General features: G+C 41.7%; 1 long non-coding RNA gene across 1 annotated transcript; it reads left to right on the forward strand.

Annotated features, from left to right (window-relative positions):
- Positions 1–144: 144 nt before the first annotated feature.
- On the forward strand, positions 145–10080 carry LOC121674324. The gene is made up of 2 exons (XR_006019550.1): positions 145–232; positions 4402–10080. It is a non-coding gene; the product is annotated as an uncharacterized LOC121674324 (long non-coding RNA).
- Positions 10081–12361: the final 2281 nt, after the last annotated feature.

Below are 12361 nucleotides of genomic sequence, written 5' to 3' on the forward strand. Positions count from 1 at the left end.
CCGCCGCCGTCACTTCCCGCCCGCGCGTCACTTCCGTGCCGCGCAATTCCCTCAGGGAAAGCTCGGTGCCCGACGCTTCGCTCGTTTGCGTGGGATGCAGGCGTTGTTCAAGTGTAGGTGTGAAGTTCATCTTCACTCAGCCGCTGCAGTGCACGGTCCATCCCTGAGGCGACACCCAGCTCAGGCCGTATCGCAGCTGTGACCATTTAAGCACCTGGTCGGTTTTTCTAAGGTACATCCTTTATATCCAATTCCAGCATGCAGTGTAGTTATTTGTAGGTTAACCTTCATGTTTCGCTTTCATCTTCTAATCCTTTAGAAACTTCCGCTGTGAGGGAGTTTTGCAGAATGTTTGAAGCTATTTTCATCTGATTTTTAGTGTCTTTCCCGCTTCCTCCTTTGTCCCCTCTCCTATGTACTGTCTGTCTGGGAATGTGTCTAATCCATATTTCATGCTGATTTTCTGAGAACTATTCAGAATGCAACAAGAATGAAGACGGAAATAAAGGTCCGCAAGAAACGTCAGTCCCTACTATCTCACAAAAGGAAACTTAACAAATGAATAAAGAAACTCTACAAATTATCCCGCAGTTACAATTAATGCTGATGTTTGCTCTCCTGACACGGACCAATTCTTCCTGTAATTGCCAGACCCAACGATGTGGCCAGCAAGAGCTGAGAAGTGCACTCAGCTCTGTGCTACACAGAGCATGCTGTTCCTCTGCTGGTTTCTGAGTGCCAGACACTGGCATACTTTCATGATACAAGATGTTACTCTCCTTTTTTGGAATGTGGCATATATTGTGTACATGTCAATGACACTATGCAGGTCACACTGAAAACTGAGAAAGATGCATGAAGAGAAGGAAATGAAAGAGGTGTAGACTAATACAGAAAGAAACCATTTCCAGCTACTCACATTTCTCAGTGATAGAATATCCTAGAAATATGATGGAGCTTTTGAAATGTTAAAACCCTAAAATACCAAAAGTTGTTTATCTCCTTCGGGAATACATTACTAGTTATAGTGTCCTATCTATGGAAATGTTATGGGAAAAAAAAGGTCAGTAGCTGTCTCATGCTACTGTACACTGCTTTGATATTGTTGGCTGTAATGAATACAGTAGAAGTCTCTGCACAGTAACAAAATCACTTCCTCCTGGATGTGATCTGATGAGGTTTGTAGGAGCCTGCACTCCATTTTTAGAACTGGTTGCTAAGATGAGCTGATCTTTACAAACATTAATGGCTATGAAGGTGTTCTGCTGTACACATGCACTGTTTCAAAACAAAAAAGTTGTGGTTTTGCAGAATGCTCCATGCCTTTCTTCTTCTCTGTGCATGCTGTGGTTTCAGCTCTCCGAGCCTTGTATCCAGCCCATGTTCCTGTTAAGGTAAGTATCAGACCAAATTCTTGCTGGTCTAATGGTGACTAATGAGTTTGTGGAAGTGCCATCAACTCTGATCCATTATCCAGATATTATCCTTCATATTTATGAAGCCAATTGTTATCTCATCCTGTTTTTATTTAACTGATTATCGCTGAGTAACTTCTCTTTACTGAGGTGCATTCAATCTTTTTAATTGCTTCTATTGTTGAGGTAATTTTGAATTCAATTCCTGTCCTCCAGCCTACTTGTATCTACTTCCAGTGTCAGGTGGTTGTGCAATAAGTAGACATGCTCTGCCACTTTTGCTTATCCGTTTATGGCATTATAAAGTATTTATAAAACACTAACAAATAATGATAAAATTTCACACCCATTTGGGAATTGTGTTACACTGACATATATTCAAGTCTAGACTACTCCATTTAGCAAAAAACTGCTACTTATTTTGTGTTGGTAGAAATGACTGAAAAAGTTACACTGAATTAGGCCCAAACTGCTTAATTTAGCACTGTTCTCTCACTTCAATTGTTCTTCACATAACAAAACTCAAACTACATTGTGCCCTATTAGATGCTAAATAAATTCATAAATTAAAAACACCAAATGGACCAAATAGACGAAATGAGAAAGGAATTTATCTCTTAACTCAAAACAGATTAGTAGAAAAACAGAAAATATAAGAATATTTTATAATAGAAAAACAGATGTTAGCATGGACTAACATCACACTTCTTATTTCATGTCCTTTTTCCCTATGCTTTCAATGAAGTACCTAGATCTACCTCTTTCGAAATATCTTTACACATTGTTACCTCAGTTTTGGAGCCTATTTTGAACAACTGACAGTATCCCAACACCCAGGGACCGTGGCTGCGCTTGCTTTTCTACCTCTGCCTTAAGCTATGTCCCCACCAAAAGGCAAATCTGACTTAATGAGTGTATTGCAAAACACCACACCCCTGAACCTGTACAAACTCACTGCAGCAGCTGCGCTTCTGTTTAAAAAGCTACTGGAAGTAAATAAGTAGCAGCAGAGTCTCTATTAGGCGAGTACTGCTTGTCATTAGTAAGCCCACAAGCATCCAGCCAAAACAGAGCCTTCATAAACACTCTGCCACAGGCTGTGGATAATTTGCCCGGCATGTGGTGCGATTTCACACTTCATCTAGATCAAGTTGCACTGCCATTTGACCCAGCTTTGGACATGTCCTTTGTGATGGACATGAAGCCTTGATGTTGGAGCTGCTTGCCTCTGCACCACAAAATCGTACCTGGATGTGACCATTGACAGGAATTTTCAAAGAGATTCTGTAACTCCTTTGCTTTTGAATGGCATCGTATTTCATTCTACTTTGTCAGCAAGAATAAGTGACTTGCACACAAAAGTTTAAAAAATGATAAAAACATTTCTAGTTCCCATACATGGAATAAACTTAGTTTCTTAAATATCCTGAACTAAACATTGCTCTGGCTTCCTCGAGCAGTATCCAACATTGCTGGAAGAAAACCAGCAGGATTGGAGCAGAATTAGAGAAGCTTTTTGAACTGAACTTCATTTTGCTGAAAAATGTGGATGGGTCACGAGAGGATTTTAAGACCTTGCACTGGATTTGTTAAATTGCTGGGAATGAAAATGATTTCTGCTTTTAAAAATTCCTCTAATCAACATGTTTTGTTCTAGAAATGTCACGAACTACCAAAATTAGAGTCTATATTCTTAATTCAAAATATTCTATTTACAGCTATTCAGACTTGACATTAGGAAGCATTTCTTTATGAGAGGATGATCAAACACTGAGCAGGCTCCCTGGAGAGGTGGTCAATGCTCCAGGCAACCTGTCAGTGTTTTAGAGGTGTTTGGACAATGCCCTTAACAACAGCCTTTAACTTTTGGTCGGCCCTGAGGTGATCAGGCAGTTGGACCACGTAATAGTCTGGTGTAGTTTATTCTATTCTATTCTATTCTATTCTATTCTATTCTATTCTATTCTATTTTACAAATTCAATGTGTTAATTTGTGTTGCAAAAGGTAAGATTTGGTCTTTTTACATTTCTTCCCCCAAGTCCCACTTGGTCTGGAGATCAGGCAATACTGGCTTCTCACCACATTCAGAGAATGCTTTTCAACAGAAGTGTCTGTGTATATGCCTTAAAATACAGCATGAGAAGAGAGGGTGGAGTGCAGCTTTATACTGTAGTGCATCTAGCCTTGTATTTACTCCTTAACACTGCCCCCTTAGTGAGGCAAGAGCAAATCTCTAGTAATTACACAATTCAGTGATGTTACTTGTTCTACCACTGAGCTGAATTTGATCCACTCAAGGGCAGTACAGCTCTAATGACATGATATCTCTTGGCTTTACTGTTACAAACCAAAGCATCAAAGAAGTGTGAATTTGTAATGCTTTGAATAAAAAAGGCCATATTTCAATAGTCTCAGTGTTCACTGACTTCCAGACTTAACTCTACAGGCACTGAGATCAGAAAATATGAATAATTTTCCTGTTTTCCCTGTGTTTTTAAAACAAGATAATAAATTAGACTACCAGTTTTATGTTACAGTCAGAATCTGTGTCATTGCTTGCAAAACAAACCCATTCAGTTTTATGTTTAAATGTGGTACTTGTGCACATGTTCTGTGGTTGTCTCAGAGCTGGTTTGTTTGCACTGACTGGCAATAAAGGACACTGCTACTGTGCAGAATGTGACCGGATATGGCAGCTTTGTACACTGAAAACCTCCTGTGTCTGAAGTCTCTGTGTTCCAGAAAACTCATCCTTATCTATTACCTGACATACTCAGTACTTTTGTTTTCAGTATTATTTAATGTTTCCTGGCTACCTCCATATCGAAATAGATGGAGTATTTTGCACCAGCATGTTATTTGCATAAAATATTTTAAAATATAGCCCTGAATTTATTGTTTATCTTCTTGTTATTCCAGAAGATGGCTTGTAGTTAAATCTTAGAGAAAGGAGTTATTCTGTTTTTCATTTTTCCTGGATCCTAGGAAATACAGAGAGAAATTTACGAAGAAAAACCTACATATGCAGAAAAAAGAAGTGGACATATGGACTATTCATCATTGGAATAATTTCCCCAGGGAAGTGGTGGATTTCCCAACATTGGACACTTTTAACGGTGCTGGGCCATCCTGTCTAGACTGTGCTTTTGCCAAGAAAGTTTGAACCAGATGGTCCTTAAGGTCCCTTCCAACCTGGTGTTCTATGATCCTATGATGTAAATTGCAAGTCCACCTCCTACAGCTCCCAGCACAAGTTATTTACTCGATTTCTAAGGGCTAAATGAAGGCTCTGCTGAAATAATGGCAACATTCTGAGACATGGTTCCAAAACAGGGTAATAATCATCATAAAGCAAGGAGAGGTTTGAAATTTTACATTTTTTAAAGTTAATAGTATTTCTACTTAATATAACTGGACATTTGGTCTGGTAGGATTTAGTTACATACCATTAGGAGGTATTGTGTACAATAACAATGTTTAAAAGTCAAAAGTAAAAAAAAAGTAGAGTATACAGTAATACAGTGCTTATTTACAAAAATAGTGTCCTAAACAGATCAGTATAAAACCAGAAGTAACTGTGTTTTGTATAGCTATATCGACAGCAAAAATATGTTGCTTTTCATAATCCAATGGGCTTAATTTTAATTTTTACTTTTACTTGACATATCATTATGCCAGCCAAGATGGCTAAGTATGAAAACAGTAAGTTGGAACGTGTAATTCCACAGAGCCATTAGATTGTCAAGGAAATAGCTGTAGACAGGATCCCCACCTTATTTATTTTAAAGCATATGTGACTGCATTTTAAAATTTCAACACATTGTTGAAAGGAGGCACAAATACCAAGTACATCTTTGTACATCACTTTATAGTATTCACCGTGAAATGGTTGCTCCAGCTCTGCATATATTTCTGAAAGCAAGCTAGGAACTACTGGGATCTGTATTTTTTAAAATGGTACCAGTATGGGCAAACTAAGGCTTGTATATATAATGCACAATATCTACTCACTAACATGAGATGATTCAATGGAATTCAATGGTTTCAATGGAATTATTAACCTATATAGCCAATAGAACATGGATTGTAAACACTCAGCAATATACTCCCCTGCTTAACAGCTAAACTTCTCAAACAATAGAAATTGCAAGTAAAACAAAAGATAATTTAAAATTAGTCCTCATGCTTTCAATACAAACCCAGTCTCTTTGAGTCAAATAAGTATAAACTGGTTTTTTTAGCTTTCCCTTCAGTAAGTATGAGAATACATGTTCTTTTGAAAAAATAATGATATTGTTATCCAAAACTATTACTAAGAATAAGAGAATGAAGTCTTTAGAATTTCTTTCGCAGAAAACAAAAATATTTAAGACAGGTAGGATTTAATTTGGGTGATATTGACCAAAGATCATTGCATATATGTAGCTCAGCACTAAAGTAATTCCTGCTTCCCTCTGAAACTCTGTCAAAAAGTCTTCTTTACAGACTGTGTGTGTGTTGCTGCTGAAGGTTGTGTAGCAAGCAGTAGAAATGCCTCATTCCACTGCTGCTAATGGGAAGGTGGGACTTGGATTAGGTGGAAGATGAAAACACAAACCAACCCTGCCTGCCTCACTTTCTGTGGTTTGGGATTTTCACTGCACTTACACTTCACAGCAATGAAATGCAAAATTCTCTAATAGGTATTATTAAGAAATGTTTTCAGAAATTGATCTCTGAGCAAAGAGAAGACATATGCTACCATTCCAGACATAAATCATTGGAGGGAACTACCTGGATTGTTTGTGAGAGAAGGACTTATTTAAACAAGTACATTTATAAAGCATTGTTTACCCCAAGGAACCTTCTACACATGAATGTCAGAGGAAACTGTAGAAGGTCATATATCTCAGCTCTGTGAACCAGTTGTCTTCAGTGACAGGGGATGTTTTGTATAAATAAGGCTTAATCCTGCTCTGTGGCACGCTTACCTAATGCTGACTCATTTGCAAGGGCCACCTTCTATATGAAAAAGAGTCCAAAATGTATGTTTTATGATGAAGAAAACATCAATTTTTTTTTTCACATTTTGTCTCCCTTAAAGGACTGACTCACTTACCAAATCCCACATACACTCAGGGTAGTCAGGTTTGGAACTGAAGTTCCATTTCTAAGCAAAGCTCCATTAAAAGCTTGTTTGTTAACAAATGCAATTTTCTATTCCATTTCTTCAAAATATTTTCTTTGTCATATTCTTGCCTCTTTAAATATGCTTATTTATAGGCTGGCTACACAGACTCCCCTTTCACCTAGTTAACAGACTGCAACATATGGGATGCTGCCTTCACCTCCCATTGCGAGCATCAGGAAATTGAGCAGCACCTCTGCTGTATTTACACAGGCAGGCTGGGGCTCTCCTGCTCTCACACTCCAGTCTTACGCCCCACTCTGCCACATGGCACTGCACACTTGGGATCTGTTGAACTCTCCTGTGAGAGGAACATAAGGAGTCCTTGGAGGTTGCTCATGGAAGCAATATCAAACCAGGCTCAAACCCCATGGCCCTGGGAGTGCATGAACAGGCCTGTATGTTGTACCAGTTGCATGTTCCTGGGTGTTGCTGAAGTAGTAGCAACTCCATGGACACATCCTGTCTCCTGTGCTCCAAAGTGTTACACCTGGTACTCCTGTAACCTGCTTTACACATGCGACAGAAACTGGTCCCCAGTTTTGCATGATCCAGTTTACCTTTCAGTTTTAACTGCAGTTACTTCATCGTGTCTGTGGAACCCAGTGTTGAGCACATATGCACTTACGTCTTGAACTCCTCCAGGAAATCAAGTTTCTTATGGCCTTGTTCCAGGAAAACAGGTTTCTTACTCCCTTATAATACGAACTCGGCTCCTTGTACAAGAAAGTACTTAACACTTTAAAAAAGCTTTTCCTGTGATCTCATTACTGTGCACACTGTGTTATGTGTTAATGGAAACCTCATCAATTACCGGCTGTTCAGCTACATCCTGTGTAATGCAGGGTCACCCTATAGAGCTTATATGGAATTATGAACAAAAGGCCTATTCTCTCCCACATAAGCACAAACCCAAATTAATTTTGAGTCAGACTTGGCAGCATTTCAAATTTCTGCTGCCCATGTAGTTAAAAAGAATGACACTGATGAATAAAATTATTTTATAAGAGCGCTGACTTACATCCTAAAAATGTTGACTCATTTCGGCACCCATTCCATGGCTCATTTTGCACATGGAAGTCTCCTTTGTGTGAAGCCTTGCTTCCTCTCCTAGTTCTGACTTCAGCCTGGTGTTTGATCTCACCCTAAGTGCCACTAAGTCACGTGCATAAGTTTTTCCATTTATTCCAGCACTTGATCTATTTGCCCCAGCGTAGCTGATTATACGAAGAAAAAGTAGTATGCTATTAGCTAGATAGTATGAAAATAATTTCATTGTTGTGCCTGGTTGTTTGACTACATTTTCTCTGCTTTGTACTTCTTTCTTGGTGGAATTTCTCACATATCTCATTGCCTGAAGTCAGCCCTTGCTCTGAGCTGTCCCATCTGTGCTGCTGCTTGACACTAACTTGAGGGAATGCAGGAGAGAATACCTTGGATAGGGCTATCAGGGGCAGTAAGACAGGACTGAGTCAGGCCTTCACTTGTCACTAGTATTTTAACTGAATTCCACCGACAGCTGGAAGTGCTCAGCTTTTCTAAAATCTCTGCTGACAGCACACTGCATGAGCGACTCAAAAATAAAGGTAAGCAGCTTTACTGAACACAGGAAGAGGCTAATCAGTGAATTTTCCTATTGATTCAAATGGCAGCAGAATTAGACTGATTCTCCAGCTGAATTTTAAATGCTGGGTATTAAATATTTTTGCAATGCAGGACTACTATTTTTGCATGGTTAACCCACACATCAGATATTTTCACCTATTCACATGAATCACTCATTGAAAATTAGTCCTCTAATAACCTGTACCCTCACACGATGCAAAATCAGAACCAGCCACAGGGAAGAACTATCAAGTGCTTTTAGAAAGCTATTAGGATGAAGGAAGCTCTTGAGTAAGTTTCCTTTCAAGCCTTGCATATTATGAATAACCCACACTGCTCTGTATTATGTGAATATTTACAATTTCCATTTCTTAGATAACCTAAGGAATCTATGCACGGAAATATGGGGGAGCAGGGGGTGTTGGAGTGGTCAGAGCCATTCATAACTATGAATTATTCATTATTCTTTGTTTTATCAACATTTTGGTGTTGGGACTGTAAAATATCAGTAGAGAAAAAAACAGTCAACCCTGAGGAATTGTACAGAAATGAAAACCTATTCTGGCAGATGATTTCCTATGACTGCTTTCATGGAAGTTGCCAGTGCACAGCACAGATCTCCCAGCTTTGGTCATGAGTGTTGATGTATGGGACTGCTGTCAAAACCTCTGTTCACGAGAGGTACAAGCTGAATACTAAGTATTGAAGCTGTTTTGCAAAAGGAGGAATGGGCTTCACCTGGAGCCAGTTCACTCACTGTAATATCGTCTTAATGGACTATTCTCCCAACCAATCTCAAAAGACCAAAACAAGCCTTTGCTTTCCTATAAAAACACAGGCCTTGTTAAACACAGATTACTGACTTTAAGTCCCTCTGTGCTGCTGCAGGAGTATAATTAGCACAGTTTCCAAAGGTTTATTTTCCAGCATTTTTTGCCTTTTTTTCCCTGAAAAGCTGGATGCTGTAATTTCAGAATCCAAGTTATATGCAATGGCCAGACTGATTTTGAGGTTTCCTATTTTCCTACGAAAACATAATTTTTCTTTCTTTTGCATTTGCAATTCAATTTGTGAATGAGTTTTCAACAGTTTTGTACAGCAGAGAAAACACTTTTTAAGGCAAGCAAATGCACTAAGAGCATTTCATATTTGGCATCTTTCTAAAGCTGTATCAGAGTAACAAGCTTCTGTTCTTGTTTCTAAATATGTGAAGGTAAAGTCTACCCTTGAAGCATAGTGCAGTTTCTTACTGTTATTTAAAGTGTGAGAATCCATCTTAAGTCCAAAAGAATCAAGGTTCTCAAAAACACAGTCTATAAACATAACTCTTGCTTTGTCTTTGCTCTTTCCAATAACTTTTGAGTGATTGTGACTACATGTGACAGAGGCAGAAGTCACAGAGATAATGAGCTTCCTACAAGTGTGATAAAAGCAGTCAAGCAGATCAGAGCGATTCTCTACATGGCACCTGTAAGTGCCAGAGCCGAAGGACAAACTGCATGTGCTCACACTGTTCAAACACCAGAGAAACCATATGGGGGAGACACTCGGAAATGCTCAAGCCAAGACAGAAGCTGCAAGCAAAGTGCAAAGCATACAGCTTGCAAAAAACCCTCTGTCAGCTCCAGGACTCCTTAGAACAGTGCCCCTCCTTTTTACAGTGAGTTTACTATCAATGTCTTGAATGGACACCAGACCGAGTCCCTAATTTGTAAATTGTAACAAAAGCATTATTTCCTGTAGCATTAACAGACCTCCTATCATGGGGAAAGCTCATTTATAGTTACTAAAACAAATGAAGGCTCGTTCTCATGATAAAAATCAAAATGTTCAAGAGTGAATCTGTACATGTGGATCCTTCCATTAAATCTGAACCCTGTCTTGGAAGTGAATCATTATAACATTGCTTTTTATTCTTCTTGGTGCTTCTTTTGGAATTCTAGTTACTTCCAAACCTTTTTCCCTGTTTAGCCTCTCCTCTTTTCCCCCACATCCTGCTGACTACCATTTTGCAAGCTCAAGCACAAATGCCTCTACCCTAGATAGGTAAAGAAAGTTCACCGCAGAGCCCACACACCTTGGGGAGGCGAATGCAATCAGAATACATGAGTAAGTGCCAGGCTCAGAGCTTTGCCTGAAGCGCTTTGCAAGACTCATCACACTCATTTGTTCTCTTCCCCCTGTGCTGATCAGCAGAACCCTTTCTCTTCCAGGCTACAGAGGGTTGGAAAAAGAGCTTAGGTCAGGGAAAATGAAATATTTCTGGTACTTGATGTGTACTAGGCAATGAAGGAAACCTTAACCAGCTAGGCTGAGCATGCTTTTAACTGGTCCTTCCAAAGGATAAAAGCAACCAACTTGTCATGACAGAAACAGAATTTCAGACAATTTAAAAATGGCCATAATGAGTTGCTTTCAGGCTAATGCCTTGCATATATTCAAATACTTTGAAAATAAATTAAACTCTTACCAGTCCTGATATTTTTTTTAAAGAATGCATATACATATCTGCAGAAGAAATCTCAGCAAGAAAGAACAATCTGTGAGTTTCTGTCCACAAAGAAGTGCAACAGACACTGTGATAGCATAGTTATCACGTTGCTGTAGAAACCCCAGCAGAGTATGCTTTAACTTTGTGAGAGATTAAAATACAAACTGTAGTGCTGCAATAAAGAATTAACCACAGATGAGCAGAACTAAGATGAATACAGGCAATCCCAAATACTATAGGACCTGCTTTCCGTAGCACTGGAGCTCTTTTGTTCTTACAAACAAAAGTTTAAACTGGCAAAGTTGCATTTTGCACCTTTTCAACAGCTTGGAGGCTGCTAAAGGAAGGGCTCTGTTCACTGGATATATGTGGGATTCTGCATGGAAAGCAGAAAGCACCCTTTTTTTTAGACTTTTGTCTCAACAAAAGGTAGTGGAAATACTGATGTGCTCACTCAGAAACCAGATTAAAACTCTGCAGACAAAAAAAAATGGAGAGGCAAAAGGATCTTATGAAGAGGTGAATCTACAGACTCATATTACAGACAAATTGCCAAATACACAGTATGTGTTCCATGAGGCAGAATTTGACGTCAAGAATGAACGGCATAGATTAAAACCAGCGGTAAAGTAAAATATAGTAACTACCCCAAATTAACAACCACACAGTATTAGACAAAGAAGCAGCAATAACTGACAGCCGTCTCGGTGGGACAAGGAAATCAGACATGATCAGGTCATGCAGACCTCTGCAGCGCTTGGAAATAAGCAGATTACTATTCAGAGCACATGGGGCTGGGATAATGCTAAACCCTCGAAGACATCACAGCGTTTGGTTCCAGCCCCTTTGTTCCCCCCTGACACGCCTGGGGATCTCACCATCCCTGTGCCGCCCCAGCGGGCCCTGCGGGGCCCGTTATGTCCCTCTCGCCCCGAAGCTACGCTCCCCAGGCCAGGCTCTGCCCGGGCTCCTTCTGCTCTTCGTGAGGGCGTAGGAGGTCGGGGGAGCCACAAGTACGGGGCGAGGGCAGAGAAGGTGGCTCCAGGGGAGCCCCAATGCGAGAGACAAGTGAGGTGGGGTGAACCTGCGGAGCTCGGCAGGACCGCGGGCAGCGCAGAACCCGGGGGGCGGCCGGGGAGGGCGAGGGATGGCATCGGCGTGGCAGCCCTGGTGCTGGCGGGGGAGCCCCGGGGTCGGGCTCGGGGGCGCATCCCCCTGTAAGCCCCGCGCCGAGGCTGCCCGAGGGGCCGTGGCCGTGGCCGGGCGGTCGCTCCGCTCCGCTCCCCGCTGCGCTGGGCAGGCTGCGGCAGGTAGGGAGCCGGCAGCGCCGGTGCTGCGCCTCTCCGCGCCGCCCGCCCTGCCCCCGCGGGCCGGGCAGCCGGGGGCGGGCGGCAGGGGTGTGCGGCGAGGGGGATTAGCGGGACGCCGCGGCTCCGCCTTCCCCCCTCGCACCCCGGGCGCGATGAGAGGGGGAGATGGACCCGAGCCGGCGGGACTGGCACCATGACATTCGCCGGCTTCGTGGTGGCGCTGGTGATAGGGGCGATCCCCGGAGCCCGCGGGCCGGCGCAGGTCTTCGCCAGCCTCCCGGCCTCCCGCCCCCCGCAGCCCCCCGCCGGCTGCCCCGCCGGGGGCTTCCCCGCGGCCCAGCGCCCCTGGGCACCCGTGGCGCCCGCTCTGCC

This window comes from Corvus kubaryi, unplaced genomic scaffold (assembly GCF_017639235.1).
Source record: "Corvus kubaryi isolate FWS band 111438036 unplaced genomic scaffold, C.kubaryi_AGA036_p1.0 67, whole genome shotgun sequence".
Classification (NCBI taxonomy): Eukaryota; Metazoa; Chordata; class Aves; order Passeriformes; family Corvidae; genus Corvus; species Corvus kubaryi.